This window comes from Rhinolophus sinicus, linkage group LG01 (genome assembly GCF_036562045.2).
Source record: "Rhinolophus sinicus isolate RSC01 linkage group LG01, ASM3656204v1, whole genome shotgun sequence".
NCBI lineage: Eukaryota > Metazoa > Chordata > Mammalia > Chiroptera > Rhinolophidae > Rhinolophus > Rhinolophus sinicus.
The window spans coordinates 142,988,330-143,005,670 of record NC_133751.1 but is presented as its reverse complement, the minus strand read 5'-3'; the positions used below and the strand labels follow the sequence as shown (position 1 = coordinate 143,005,670).

General features: G+C 34.0%; 1 protein-coding gene across 6 annotated transcripts in view; it reads right to left on the bottom strand.

The window, feature by feature from the left end:
• GALNT13 (polypeptide N-acetylgalactosaminyltransferase 13) overlaps positions 1–17,341 on the bottom strand; it is a 459,656-nt gene that overhangs the window by 203,020 nt on the left and 239,295 nt on the right. The window lies entirely within an intron of this gene.

Below are 17,341 nucleotides of genomic sequence, written 5' to 3'. Positions count from 1 at the left end.
GAAAAAAAATAATTATTATATAACTCAAAAAATCATAAGAACATAAGAACATAAAAAGACATATGCCCACAGGGTTTTGAAGCATGTAAAACAGATTACTTGTCTATTCTAAAATCTAGTTATGCATTCTGTTTTGAAAATCTAGGTTTCCATTCTGTTGGAGAATGCTATAAGCCGTGTGTACTTGGAAGGAAAGGTTTAGGGACCAGGATGTATGTTGCAGATTCTTGATTAGTACTACATAATTGAAATCAGAGATTAGGAATGGAAATGGTAGGCCACCAGCAATTCTCAAACTTTAATGGGCATAGGAATCACCTAGGGATTTATTAAAATGCATATTCTGGCACTGTAGGTCTGGGGTGCAGCCTGAGAGTCTGTATTTTTCAAAAAAGCTTCCAGGTGACTCAGATGCTGCTGGTCCCTGAAGCACACAGATTAGTAAGGACTAAACCATAATTGTCATTACTATTAGAATTTGATGTCTTGACAATAACTTTTAACTTGACTTATAAATCCAAAGTAGCCCAGATTTTACTTTTCAAATAATAAATCCAAAATAGTACATTGGGATAAATAATATAATATGCATATTGTTCTAGTGGTCATCAAAAGTTTAATATGCAGGTGATCCTTACCTTCCTCAACTTGACAATATTCAGATATTTCTGACAGGTGCTTTTTAAATCATCGTGATTATAGAATATTATTATTATTATTATTATTATTATTTATTTATTTATTTTTAGTTGCAGGGGGTGCTGCCCACCATCCCTTGCAGGAGTCGAGGAATTGAACTGGCAACCTCTGGCTCATGTGGGAATCGAACCGGCAGCCTTCGGAGTTAGGAGCACGGAGCTCTAACTGCCTGAGCCACCGGGCCGGCCCCAAAATATTATTAATAATAATAATAATAATAATAATAATAATAATGCCACTGAGTATCCAGAATAGGAATAGAAGTTCACTCACCCTAGGTTATTTTTTCATGTCAAATGTGAAGAGAATTAAAATCATTTCATAAAATAAAATGAACGAGATATTTCCTGCTACTCACGAACAACCTACTACGTGACACAAAATAAGCATTGTCAAAGTTAGTCTCCTTTACAGATGAATAAAAAAAAAAAGTCCAGTAAAATGTGGGAAATGAAGGCATATAATAAAACAAATACTGACTGAGTGTTTATTGAGATTTTAATCATCTTTTAAAACAATCTAAAATATCACCTGCTCAGTGAATCTTCTGTAATATAGCCAGGTAAAAATGTACATATACCTGAACCTTAATTTTTTCCCACATATATTTATTTGAATACATTTATTATGTACCCACAATATATGATATTGCATATATAAGAAAATACAACTATAGGGAGAAAATATAGTTTGATTCACAGTCCTTCCCATTTTGCTGGGAAAAATTCAAGATTCAAGTATTTTCTCTGTGCTTCATCATTTGAATTAGCAGCTAGTCATTAGCCATACTGGTCAGTCAGAAAAGTTCTCTCCACAACTTTCCTCCACCCCCAATTCTTCTGCCTCATCAAAACACCCCGTCATTTTCAGCATGCTAAGCAAAATTTATGGTCAAGCTCATCATATCATCAATAAAAAGTAAAGCTGGAAAAAAATGCTGAAAGCAGTCAAATGGTCAACAACTAGTGGTTTTAACCCCAGGACAACAGTCTATAAAGGCTACTTAGTATCATTTGGAAAAAAGTACTTAATTCTAAATCAACACTTTTGTATATTACATTAAATGCCAACAAAGACAAAATGAATCAGATATTAATTTAGATAAATCATTTAAAATATCAAAATAAAAGCAGATATTTAGATCTAGTTTCTTAAACTATTTCTACCATGCTCTATTTCTGAGGTTTAAAAAAATCCACTCCAAATGTTAATTTTATATTCATTATATGTGACAAACTTATAATGAACTAATTTACTATTAATGTAGCTATTCTGTTTACTTAGGGAAAATTTCCACTATGTCATTATTTAATGTAGCATAAAAATAAAATGTGGTTAACATTTTTATTAATTCTTCTTGTTATGTAAAAAGTTATTTAGCAAAGATGACTTGCATAACATGAAAATCATTAGTAGAATAATTCTTAAGCTATACAAATTAATAATTTTCTATGTCACTTTATCTACCGTATTTCCCAAAAAATAAGACCTAGCCAGACCATCAGCTCTAATGCATCTTTTGGAACAAAAATTAATATAAGACCTAGTCTTATTTTAATATAAGACCAGGTATAATATAATATCACATAATATCATATAATACCTGATATAATATAATATAACATAATAATAATATAATTAATATAATATAATATATACTGGGTATAATACAATATAATATGGGTATAATATAATATAATATAATATAATATAATATAATATAATATAATAGACTGGGTCTTATATTAATTTTTGCTCCAAAAGATGCATTACAGCTGATGGTCTGGCTAGGTCTTATTTTTGGGGAAACACGGTAGTTATCTCAAGTGCAATGATATATGTATGAACAAGAGTTATGATATGCATTATTTCTGATGGGTTTGTGATACACTGAGCTAATATTATTGCTTGTATTTCATCAAAGCTTAAGATACACCATGATTTTATGTACCACGAGGAAAGAAAAAAAGTTGTAAAATAAACTATGGCACAATGATTTCTTTTTTTTTTTAAATTAAAGTTTATTGGGTTGACAACTGTAAATAAAGGTACAAAGATGAAATAGCACCATTTGCGACAGCATGGATGTACCTTGAGATTATTATGCTGAGTGAAATAAGTCAGACAGAAAAAGTCGAGAACCTATATGATTTCACTAATATGAGGGATATAAAACTGCAAACAACAAAAGAACAAGACAAACAAATGAACAAACAAAAACTCAAAGACACAAACAATAGTTTAGTGGTTACCAGAGAGTAAGGAGGGAGGGGTGGGAGATGAGGATAAAGGGGATCAAATATATGGTGATGGAAAGAGAAATGATTCTGGGTGATGAATACACAATGTGATATATACAGATGATATATTACAGAATTGTACACCTGAAATCTATGTAACTTTACTAATGATTTCTTATTAACAGAATATATTTAATAATTAATTAAAGCTTATAGAAAAAGCTTTTAAATTCATTGGGCATAGACTTCTATCAATATTGTCATGTTTGCTTACGAATCAGTTGCACCAGTTTCCTGTTGCACCAGTTGCTTTGAAATTTCTTTCATCTACTCTAAGGGTCTTTCTCCTGCTTTAGGTTGTATTGCTTAACATATGAGAGATATGATCGGCCCACAATAATGGACATTCTTGTGGGAGCACAATGTATATGTAATTAACTGTGAGAGTTAACTACATTTTATTTTTATGCTACATTAAACAAAATATAAAACAGCTTCATCGTCTTTTGATTATCTTCCTTGGTACTGGAAAGTTGTGTTTTTCAAGTTTGAAGTTACAAAGGTATTATGTAAGGATCTTGATAAAACGTGGATTGTGATTCAGTAGGTCTGGGATGGGTCCAAGATTCTACATTTCTAGTAAGATCTCTGGTGATGTCCACACTGCTGACCCTTAGCTGACATGATAAGAAGCAATGCAATAAAAATCAGTCAGCTGTTGACTAGCAGAAAATATAAAATAGCTGTCATTGCTCCAACAGTAAATATTTGTTTCATCATATGAGATTTGATTCTTACCATTGCCTCCTTGCCTTTCTTTTTGGACAATAACTTTTTGTTCTAATACCGAATCTTACTGTAATCTCTTTGAAGAAATGTTGGATGACAGATTCTGCACATGTAGAATAAACAGTGACCATAACTCAGTTGAAGTGTTACTACATGAACAGCCATGACCACATCCACAAAAATTTAAGAAACACTGGCTACATAACAACTGCCAGCTTGTGATTGTAAATAACCACTGACTCATTGGCTTTAAAACTCATTTTGATTTCATACATATAAAAAGTTTGTATCTTAGAAGAGGTGAATAATTTTTTGTATAGTCAACAAAAAGTACTGAAAGCATTGTTTGTTTTCTAATGTCTTTAGTTTCTAAACTGGGAAAGTTTTTAACGCACTGATTTTTCCAGAAATAATTAAAAACAAACAAACAATAAAACAAAACAAAGAAACCTACATGATGAAGGTTAGGGTAAGTACTTAAAATAAATCGGATGTGTCTAATACTTTTTTCTTCCTGATGCATGGCAAACAATTTCTTCTTTGTAATATTACAAAAATAATTTCACCTCTGTCCACTTCAGCTCTTTTATATCTTTTACATAATAAGATTAAAGTAGATAATCTGAAATGTGTAGTAGACATTGCAGAGTAAAGCTCAGAATTTCCAAATGGTGAAATTAGAAAGACTTTTAAAGTTGACTATTTCAAACCTTCATTTCACAGAACACAAGTCTCAAGTCACAGAGCTAGTTCAATACTGTTCAATAAAGTAATAATAATAATAATAATAATTAGTAATTTATTAATTAATAATATTAGTAACAGTGATGATTTCTGCCCCATATTATATGCTATATTAAACATTTTAAATAATATTACTGGTGTCTGAAAAATTAGAAAAAAACATTTAATTTATTCAAAAATATGCCTTAATGTTACACTCAAATATGTATCTTTAAATCAAATAGAGAAATAGCCATTCCCCTAGGACCATTTCATTAAAACTGAGCATAGAAAGTCAGCTTTCAACAAAATTATGCACATACAGACTGAATACTCTTTTAGAATTCTGTCTTATGAAGACATTATTTTTCTTTTATGTAAACATCTAAATGAGATTGGCAAAACTGACACTATTGTGGGAGCACAATGTATATGTAATTAACTGTGAGAGTAAAAGTGGCAGACTGTGATAGCTATTTTTATCAATTTGAAAGGAATATTTGATGTCCACTAATCCAATTAAGTTCCTGAAATCTGGTGTTGCAGTAAAATCATAAGCTTTATCACAGCAGCATTTCATATTTACACTATATTATGACATGCTGAATCTATAATACTTGAAATAAAGTGAAAGTTTATTTCCTTTTAACTCTGTAATAATATATGTGTGGCTCTTAATTTTGCCTGCACATTGGACTCATTCCTTGAGCTGGAAAAAAAACAAAACAAAAAACAAACAACAATTAAAAAAAACACTGATTGTGTGGGTTTCAGCAACAGAGATTCTGATTTCAGTATCTGGGGTGTGGCCATGATAATGGGATTTTAAAAAATAAATCCCCTGGGATATTTGTATGTACAGGCAAACTTGAGAATTGTTACTTAAAGTTATTCACCAGAAACACTGGTTTTTAGACATATGTATGTAAAACTTTTTTACGCTTGCATCAACATTTTAAAATAATATGCATAAGGTTAATGCATATATGTCTCAGATGAAATTAATAATCACTATTTCCTGTAATTGTAAGCTCTGGAGTCAGAAAGTCATCTCTACTTCACTTACAATCGCTTCTGTCATCTGCATGTACACTAATATTGATTCAGTCTTTTATGTGTCAGCTGTTGATTAATATAACTATATGAGAAATAAATCTACCTGTTCTACTTTGGAGAGAATTTGGGGGTAGGATCGTGTTTCCAATGTCTGGAACTGGGAAATACAGTGACATAATTTATCTATTTACTATCTTTCTCCTTGGGTATGCATGCATTATGGGAACATAGACTGTTACAATTTGATTTTATCCTTTTCAAAACCACAGTGATGTTTTCAGATAAGCTACTGAATACAACATGTCACATCAAAGAAAGAACAATTGACTATAAGATGAAAATGTGAAATCACAAAAGATCCATAATTAGATGGTAGTTTAGTTAGACACAATCCATTTAGGACTACAAAGGCTGTCAACACTGTAGTTTGAATGACTTGTTGGATCATTGCTCAGTGAGTCAGTGGTTACCTTTTGCTTCCTCAATCAAAGAAAATTAATAACAGTAATTAAAAATAAGGACAATACAAGTGCTCTAAAGCTTTTTTTAAAAAAGCTATGGGAGTTGCACTGGACCTTGTAAAATTATGTGTGGCTTATTATGTTTCCCAATCATTAAAATTCATATTCAGAGAAATTTCATCATTTTCCAATGCATCCATGCAAAGAAGACAGGAAGACACAACACTTACCAATATATATGCCCCCAGAGAGCACCAAAATATACAAAGCAACTACTAACAGAAAGGGAGAAATTGATCAAAACACAATTATAGTAAGGGAACTAAATACATCATTGACAGCTATGGATAGACCACACAAACAGAAAATAAGGAAATATCAGCCTTAAATGACATATTAGGCTAAATGGACATAATTGACATTGTCAGAGTACTGCATCCTAAAACGCCAAACTACACAAGTTCAGACAATTAAGTTCACGAACTTGTTGCAATGATATTGCTAATCTTTTTTGATATCAGAAGGATTATTCATTATGAATTTGTACCAACTGGAAAAACAGTTAACCAAGTTTCCTATTTAGAAGTGCTGAAAAGGCTATGTGAAAAACTTAAGACGACCTGAACTTTTCACCAACAATTCATGGCTCTTGCATCACGACAATGCACCAACTCACATGGCACTGTCTGTGAGAGAGTTTTTATCCAGTAAACAAATAACTGTATTGGAATACCCCCCTACTTACGTGACTTAGCCCCCAATGACTTCCTTCTTTACTTGAAGATAAAGGAAATAATGAAAGGAAGATATTTTGATGACATTCAAGACATCAAGGGTAATACAATGAGAGCTCTGATGGTCATTCCAGAAAAAGAGTTCCAAAATTGCTTTGAAGTGTGGACCAGGTGCTGGCATCAGTGCACAGCTTCCCAAGGGGAGTACTTCAAAGGTGATCATAGTGATATTCAGCAATGAGGTACGTAGCACTTTTTCTAGGATGGGTTTGTGAACTTAGTTGTCCAACCTTGTACATTATTTTCTAGTGTACACGGAACATTCTCAAGGATAGATGATATGTTGGGAAATAAAACTAGCCTCAGCAAATTTAAGCAGATTGAAATCATACCAAGCATATTCTCTGATCACAAGACTTTTAAATTGGATATCAAACACACACACACACACACACACACACACACACACACACACACACAGGAAACACCACGAATATGTGGAGATTAAACATGCTATTAAAGAACACAATAAAGCACTTAATTTTGCATAGGTGTCTATTTATTGATTTATATTTAAATTTTATTAACCCTTCTAAAAGTAAGTTCCTGTAAGTCATAATTACTTAAGTTATTATTATTATTATTTTAATTAGACTTTTATCCACCTACCCCAAGCAGCTTTATTTTCAAAACCAGATAAACTCTGTTCTCTTCCTTGGCCTATTTGCTCTTAGAATCACTCCTTGCTCCTTCTGTTCTCTTCTAAGTATTTGGAGGGGTGGGTTGGGAGAGTAATTGGGTTATGGATGCATTTCTAAGATGCCCTTGCTTCTTGGCTTCTGTTTGAAATATGCCATAAAGACCTCCAGAGGGCAAATGATAAGCGGGAAGAAATACGAACAAGAAAGCTAGGTAATTTCTTTCTCTAACCTTCCTTAATTCCATAGAGAAATATTCTTCCCCCTTCCCTGGACTTATACCTCATATATGCCTCAATCTTTTTACTTATTATACTCTTTCACAATAAATCTATCTAGTCCAATAGACTAAGGTATTCTTTAAAAAAAGAAGGAAGATTCATCTTATTTATTTCTGCCTCTCCAGAATCTAGCATTCTGCATGTCACAAAACATATTTAATAAGGGGCTGAGGAATAAAAACTTCACAATCAGTCAGGCTATCCTATGAATTATCAGATCAACTTCTCAGTCGTAGCTCTGCTTTGTTATTGTCTGAACTCCAGGAATGTAGGGGGGAAAAAACACACCAATTTTTCTACTTTTTTTTTCTTTTTCATATCTTCAGTTGGTTTTGTTATTCAAGCTTCTAGAGCCATGGCAAATAAATGAGCTTGGGATAAGGAAGGAAAACAGTATAAGAAAATGGGTCTGTAAGTCATACTATTATAACACATACCCTGCAAACCTAAATATTATCATCCCTATTTGGACATAATGGAGCAAGCTCTGAGTCTGGAAAACCTGTTTGCCTCCCAGTTCCGCCATTCAGGATCTGTGAGCAAACTCTTTAAGGTTCACTTTTGTCACCATCTAAATGGGAGTAGTACTGCTGTTGTTACACATCCAAAGTCCATGCACCCACTGCTTCGAAAGGCCAAAATTCAGAATGTCAGAGTTGAAAGGCCAAAATTCAGAATGTCAGAGTTGGGGGTCAGGAAAGGTTTATTGATCGAGAAGGAGCTAAATAGAGAAGATGGGGATTCCAAGCCTCAAATTCATCTTAAGAAAGCCCAGAATTCAGGTTTCTTTTTATATCATTGAAAGGGGAAATGGGAGGAGCTGTTTTTTTGTGAAAACTAAAGCCGCTGGCAGAACTGCCCTAAAGATTAACATGTCTAAAGCAAGAGCTGTTAGGCTGAAGGCCATGGGAACAAAACAGGCACAAAGATGGAGTCAGAGCTCCCTAGCATTTCACTGTTATACTGCCATATCTATAGTACAGGACTTTGGAGGAAAACAAATGAAATTATAAAGGACTTCTAGGAATATAACTTATTACTATACTATTCTTATATTATGAACCACTGTGTAAAATATTACAAAGTCTATATATTATTTGTGTCTGCCTTGCTTCTGATAGTGTTCTGACCATTGCCATGTTCTAATAACTTTTATCCTTAGAACTTGTGGCCAAGCATCCATTTTATTCCTCATTTCCAATGGGGTTTCAATAACAGATCTGGTATCTAGACCATCCTGGCTTGAGAGGTGCTTAACTTGCTTGGCCAGTGTAGCTATGGGGGATGAAGGCCCTTCCTCTTTCCCTTTCGGTCCTTCTAAATCATTCATTGCCCTAATCTTAAATTTCTCTGGTTGGCTGTGTCTGCCTGCTATTAAATCTTCCTCCTTACTTATGTTAATTTCTGCTTATTATTTTCTGCGGGAAGAACACAGAGGGTCATGTTCTGCCTGCCTGTTGAGATCTCTGCGTCTTGCTCTTGAATATCCATGAGCTATTTACCCACTTGTGCACCCACTACTAATCAAAACAGGGATGGCCCACCACTACTTTCTCTCTAAAGGTTGGTCTGATTATCAAATCTTGCATTTGTTAGCCAGGATTAGGTCATCTCTAGCAGTGAAGCCCTGGTTTCAGAAATATCATAGTAAGAAAGCTAGTACAAAGTAGCAAACATTACTGAACCCTTAATTACGTAGCAGGCACTATGCTATATATTTTATATGGGTTGTCCCCATTTGACCGTGAGAACTAAAACCTCCTGCAACTACATAGGTTAACTCTCAGGACTAGGATAAGGCTGAACATTTATGAATAGCTCTTTGCATGCTTAAAGAACCTCCAGAAAATAAATTTATTCAAATAATAAATAAATTGCTCTTCCAAGGAGAATAAGTTGTCAAACAGCCATTTTCTCAGAACAATATGTATCTTAACTAGACAAACTGCTTGCTTATCGATTGACCTCAAGACTCTCTCATTACGTCCCCTAATCTTAAACTATTACATCACATACTTGACCAATCCTAATAAGATTCCTGTATTGAAAGACCAGTCTTAAGCCACTTAAACCCAGACCCCCAATCTCTATAAATACTCCTCTTCCAAGACTATTAGGACTGTCAGGTGATGGCTATTCTGGTAGTCTTTTGTGAAGTAAGCAGTTGATAATCCTTATGATATTCCTTACAAATTAGTTATAGCAGCACTGCTATCTTATAAATAAAGAAGCTGCTGCTCAGATCAGTTAAGTATTAATAACTTGCTTCTAAGTGATGGAGCTGGATTTCAGACCCTGTAAATCTGACCTCAAAAGCTGCTATTCTACATTTTTCTTGACATAATAAGGCCCTTTATCACTTAACAAAGAAACTGACTTTGTGATGGAGAATCCTTGGATAAGGAACTAGGGGAAGCAGGTAGGATTCTGAAGGTATACAGTCCCAGGAAACAAAGAAAGGCCTTCCCTACTTTGAATGAGGTGAGGTGAGTCTTTACTTTGGCTACAAAGGGGTGGGGTTATGAAGTGAGAAAAACTAAAGAAAGGAGTAACGGCAATTAGAAAGAGGTGATGTGTAAGTAATACGGAAAGGCTGAAGTCGCCAGGGGACTTCTCTCAGTGATGTGACAGCTGGAAGATAGTTTAAAGATGAGTTATGTCTGAAGTTCATATTTGACTACAACGTTGTAATGCAACCCCACCTCCCTTCCTATTGTTCATCAAATGTCTCTAATTTGAGAAGAAGCCAGGTTTAGTATCCGGATTGCTCTGTGAGGACCAGAGGAAGCAGTCACAAAAGCAATTACAAAATCCTAAATCCATGGGGAACGGAATAAATCTTGGGACGAGATCCGGACTTGCACAGATAATCCTTTTGGGGTTTAAAGTGACCTCATCATGACTTTGACTGGATACACTCAGATGACATCTGGTGTATATTAAAAAATAAAACATCATAGATGTAATTTCTACCAAATAAACGGCAATCATATACTCCCATTGGAGTCAATTCCATGATGTCAATAGTTAATAAACAGCTATTTTTCAAGACATAAAAATAAGTATTGTACAAGCAAGCTTTATATTCTATTGTGAAGAACTCTCCTCGATTTTGGTAATGAACTGTAATTCAACTCTGAAGCCGAAAGTAAAAAAAAAAAGAAAAAAAATACCACTGAAGTGCTGTGGCCTTTGTTGTTCTGGAACATGAATCTATGAGGTTGTTCTCTTTTGGTGACCTCTGTATATAACTCTTTTGTGCTACTGAAAGTACTTAACAATGAATTGTCTAAAATAAATGTGTTTACTGAATGTGATAACTGTAATGAAAGTGACTTTGCAACAAAATTACTCATTTCTGACATTCATAAGTTTCAATTCTTACATTTGTTAGTGAAAATAACACTGAATTTTATATCAGTAGGCCTGGAAACTGGAGCAGGCTTTGCTTCCGTCCTCATTTATGACTTTGTACAAGTCCACTGACCACCCTGAGCCTCATGTTTTCCACCTCTGAGATCATGAAAACACAATCCACCCAGGTTCAAAGCCAGAAAGTTTGATGTGAACGTGATGATGGTGATTTTTACAAGATGAATCATCAAATCCTGGTGATTTCTCTCTCTGTACTTTCCTTATCCTTCCTTTCCACGGTATCTTCATAGGCCATCATCTCTTCTTTAAGTTATTGCATGGAATCAATAAAAAATGGTGCATTTGTGGGACATTCTTGATCCCTAAAGTATATCCTTCTCATTGCAGATCTAAGTGCAGATCCAAACAGCCATTCCTTTATTCAGATGTTTTTGATGGCTCTTCATTGCCTAAATCTAAAGTCCAAAGGCTCTTCCCCATCTGGCTCAGCCTCTCTGGTGTTCACTCGCGTTACCTTCTCCTCTCACTATGGCATTTTACTCTTCAGCAATATTGAACATCTCAAAGTTCCTTCAGAAAACAAAGCTCTCTCTCATGACTTCATCTCTCTTTATTTATGAATTGCTTGTATTTGAAATGCTTTCCTTCCTGAATAACACAGATTTTGTTCAAGGTTGGGCTCAAGTCACACTTCCTCTAAGAAACCAAATTTTCCACAGGGACAGGCAACTGCTCACTCTCCTAAATTGTCAGTATGTTTTAGGTATTTATTTCCCTTTCCTTCTCATATAAGCAGGTTGTTAGGTAATTCAACACTTTCAGAGAATGGAAGCATTCTGAAGTGTGCCAAAAATTCCCTATTTTACTGCAGTTACTGTTTTTAAGAAAATATCTGAAAGAGTCCTTTCCCTCTTAGTATTCTTCTAATGAGACTTTCTAGCTATAGAATTATTTTAATATAAAATATTTATTTACAGTGCCCCCCACCATCCATGATTTTGCATACTATTGTTTCAGTTACTCACCCACAGTCAATAGTTGCCAGATAATATTCAATGGGCAATTTCAGAAATAAACATTTTGTAAGTTTTAAATAAGCAGCATGAAGAAATCTCTCGCAGTCCCACACTGGACGTGAATCATCGCTTTGTCCAGCTTATCTATGCTGTACAAGCTCCTTGCCTGTTAATCGCTGAGTAGCCTCCTTGGTTATCAAATCGACTGCAGCAGTATCTCAGTGCTTGTAGTCAAATAACTCTTATTTTACTTAATAATGGCCCCGAAGCAAAAAAGTAGTGATGCTGACAATTCGCATATGCCAAAGAGAAGCCATAAAAGGCTTCCTTTAAGTGAAAAGGTATGTATGTATAGGAAAAAACATCGTATATGTAGTACTATCTGTGGTTTCAGGTCTCCACTGGGGGTGTTGGAACATATAATTCATGGATAATGGGGAGAACAGTACTCATCAAATATGAGATAATTTATATATGTCCTAAACAATATGTTGGTTGTTGGTTATGTTGGTTATACATTCTTGGGTAAAGATGGAGTTATAGATAATGAAAGAAAGTTCAATTGGTCAAGTGAAGCTCTGTATCCAGAGAGAATTGTGATAGATGATGTTTCAGAGTAAAAGTCTATATCAACAATAGCTTGGTATTGGCAAGGGGCAAAAAAAAATGCCACGGGATGTTTAGCAAAAAGCAAAATGAAAATATACTAAAAGAAAAATTGATATTTGTGGGACTTACTGTCAGATAACAGGGACCAAATCCCGGGGATGAATTCAGAAATAGAACACTATAGTCCCTGTAAGTTCAGAGAAAGAAAAAAAATCACTCATGAAGAAACTGGACTTCTGCTATTATTGAATCAAAGATAATGATACACACATACAGGAAACAGTTCATAGATTGAGGTATAATATGGGAACTAGATCTCAGGATCAAAGTGGTAACTGAAAAGATATACAGGACCACGCAAGATATAAAATGAGCTTGTTGAATTAGAATCAGGGCAACCATCAGCCTATACTGACCTTTGTGTGATTAGAAAAATGTGCCCCTTTTGACAGCGGAGCCCCACCACCATAGACTTAAAAGCAAATTAGGCCTTAGTGCCCCCCTCCCCAAATAAAAGGCACTCTTTCTTCCAGTGAGACACAGCCACTCAAAAGGTACACAGCATCAAAAGCAGAATGCACCCACTAAATCCTTCAGCTTGATGTCTTTGTGCAGTGCACACACTAGACAACTCTACCGGGATTCCCTAAGTCTAGAAATCCTTGAATTGTTCTGACTATGAAGATGATTAGTTCTGTTTCCAGAGGCACAGCTGCATGAACGAAGTGGGCAAAAATTCAGTCAGGTCATTGCACTTTATTTGAATGGGGTCAATAGGGAGAGTCTATCTGTGTGGAGTAAAGTATAGAGGCTTCATGAGAGCTTATTTTCTTCACTTTGACACAATGTTTTCATTTATTTCTAGCTTTGTTTACTATAAAGCACTAAATATCTATATGCCCATATACATCTATATCTAATTATCTAAAATACATGTGTGTGTATATATATATGTATACATATATATATATATATATATCAATATAAATTATACTCAACTATACGCTATGAAATTGAGTATTACAGATTTTTGGCACTAAAGAAATGCTACAGGGAACAATATGCTGTATATATTTACAAAAAATATTTTAAATCCATGAATGAGAATAAAATTAAGATCAAAGTCTCCTGTCTGAAATACATGAAGAAATTAAAGCACAGAAACCAAGTTGTATTACCTGCTAAAATAAAATTTTAAAAATATCGAAGAGTAATAGCAAGGCTTAATTGCTGCTAAGTTAAGTAATAATTAAAAGACTATGCATCATGAATTACTCTTGTATATTTCTCTATCCCCAGTTTTAAGTGAAAAAAATATTTCTGTTCTCTCCACGTTATTTTCCATTGAGGACAGCCTTTTGTATCAGTGGCAACAGCAGGCAAAACATTTTCTGAGAGGGGAGATTTGTCTGATTAAAGTAACCTTTTTTGGCAAAAATACAACTGAAGTGATGTGTCTTTCCTGGTGCATCACAGCAGGGAGCACATAATGCTGATTTGAGCCATCAGTAATGTTAATGTTGATCACTTGCATGGGGTGGTGTCTCCCAGGTTTCTCCAGGTAGTGTTATTTTTTTCATTGTAATCAATAAGTACCTTGTGAGGAGACAACATGAGATTTTATGAATTTTTCTATTTTTTCAGTCAAAATTTCACCTACTAATAGTTGTGTCATCATTAATGATTATTGTGTGTGTGTGTGTGAGTGTGTGTGTGTGTCATGTATTTTTTTTTTTTAATTTGGAGATATATTCTAAGGATAGATTCCTAGGAGTAGAATTATAGAATTGCTGGTTCAAATGTAAATGCATATACAATTGTATTAGATATTGACAAATCTCTTGCTATAAGGTTGTGCCAATTTGCTTTCTAAGCATCAATATTTCACAGTTTGTTTTCCCATAGACTTGCAAACAGAATGTGTTACCAAACTTAAATTATCACCAGTCTGATAGTGATTAACAATATCCCAAAGTAGTTTTAACTTGTATTTTTCTAAGGAGGACTGAAATCAAACATCTTTTAATGTTTAAAAGTCAGCTTTGTATGTGTGTGGGAATAAATGTCAGTTCTAGTATTTTGTCCATTTTTGTATTGAAGGCTTTTTGCTTCTTTGATTGTTTTGTGTCATGTCCTTTTATTTCTCAGAGATCTTTATATAATAGTGATACTTGCCCTCTACTATAATATATCTATCAATATTTTCTTCCACTTTGATATTTTTCTTTTAATTTTAGTTATATTTTGCCACGTTAAAGTTTTTTTTTTATTACATGTATTCAAATATTTCAATAATTTCTTTTATTGCACATGCGTTGTAGTTACAAATACATATAGTTTCCTTTCACCCAGGTTATAGAGGAATTCAGCTTTTTTTAAATTTTATTTGAATTACTGAGATTGATGTGGTACTTCTTCTTTTGTATGATGTAAGGTATGAATCCAATTACATCATTTTCTAAATGACTAACCAGTTGTCCTATCCTCACTATGTCACTTTTATCATATATTAAACTTCCATTTATTCTTGTAGTTATCTCTTCCTGTTTTGTTCCACTTGGCATTTTATCCATGCTCCACTGTCACACTGTTATAATTATAGAGCTGTTTTTTAATGTCTGGTAAGACTAGTTCTTTCTTGTGGCTTTTTGTCTTTGCTTTCCTAGTTATTCCGACATGTTTATTTCCCGTGTGAGGCCCTCTATCCATCTCATTTTAATTCATTTTAAAGTTTCAGTCCCCCCACCCCCCAATTTGGCAGCATGTTTATCAGCTAGAGTTTGTTTTCCAAGTAGTTTTTCTCAGTTTCTTTCACTTTTAATGTAAAATTTAAATACAATGAAATACACAAATTTAAGTGTACATTTGCTAAGCTTTGATAAGTGCATGTATCTAGACAACCTTAACTCCTTTAAAGATACAAAACATGATCACAACTACAGAAAATTTATTTGCAAGTAATCCAAATCACCATTTATCTGCTCTTTTTAACCATATAACTATTTCAGCAGGATATCATATAGTATGAGCTCTTTTTCACGACTTTTCATTCTGTCTCTCTATTTACACACACACACACACACACACACACACACACAATATCATAAACAGTATAAACTTCTCTTTTTACTTAAAAATATAAAGAACAGCATTATTCCAAAGTATTTTCTGAAATGTAGTGAACAACTGAAGTCAAAGCAATCTCTATATATCAACTCCTCCTTCCCATCATTAACACCACATGACTGCCCTGATTCTCAATTGTTGTTGGTAAATGTAACATAAAATATCATGATCCAGTGACTATAAGCAATATCAAAATGTTAAATGTATCTATTCTTAATTTCAATGTAATGTTAGTTAACAGCAGCTATTACTATTGAAGAATGAGAATTCTGGGTGATAAATATTTTCAACTGTAATGAGATAATTTCCCAATGATTTATTTAAAATGAAGTAATAAATTCCAAGAAAGTAGACCTGCTACTTATCTACAATTACATAGTGAAGAGAAATAGTGAATTACTGCCAAATAGCTTTGGTATCTGTCCAGCAGCCTTTGCATGTTGCTGATATCTACTGTATTGAGCTGTCTAAAACATGCCATGTGTTTACTTAATTTCATTATTAAAAATTTCAGATTTGTATTCTAAAAAAAAAACAACTGAAAAATAATTTGAATATCAGTATAATGAGTTGTTTTAAATCATATAATCATATTTAAGATTTAAGACCACTTGGTTAAATACCTAAAGGTGGATACTTTTATAGTTTTATATACTAAATAAATTCTAGATATTATCTTCAAATAAACTAACATAGAGCTACAATTTTTGATTTATGAGAATCAAAATCCATACTTAAACCAAGTATTTCTCTGCTACAAGTAAGCTCTGGACTACACCTGGAAGATATCTTAATTTATTTTTCTTTATGATTTATTCGATCAACATGCTCTTTATCCTTAAATCCTTTTAGAACAAAGTGGAACAAAAGAACTGTTTGCCTCTCTCTTCTATTCATACCCACAGCTCCTACCACCTCAACGATGCTCCCTTGCTAATCCAACTTACTCCATGCACTTGCGCTTGCTGAACCAGTCCCTGCTTTGGGACAACATATGTGCATCGACACTTTTTCCTAACTCCTTTTCCTGAGGGATAACTACATTGTGTAGATTTAGCATCTATTTCCTCATTGCAACTCCTGTTTCATTAGTTTCCAGATGGCTTAGACTCCTGGTACCAGCACTGGAATTTACTCCCTGGACAGTTAACCCAGTTTCCTTTCTGGTGAATTACGTCCACAGAGATATTCAGCACTGTGATATAGGGAGAAGAGATGGAAGTTGGCAAAAGAGGAGGGGGAAATGAGTGATATCAGGTCTGGAACATACAGACAGAGAAAAATCACTCCACAAAAGTCTCACAAATACCTGGTAGCTGTGCTGTGACCAGAATCTCGGTTACCACACTTCATGGACAGTGACTTTGCCTCTTCAGTATGTCCATAAACTACTGTGACAAATCACCCCACAAAATACAAATGCGTTACATATTTTACCTCTCATGAAGTATATAGTAACATCAAAAACAACAAGAACAGGAGAGGTCAAAGTTCATTCAGTGTTTTATCAAAAATCATTTTAGAGATTAATATA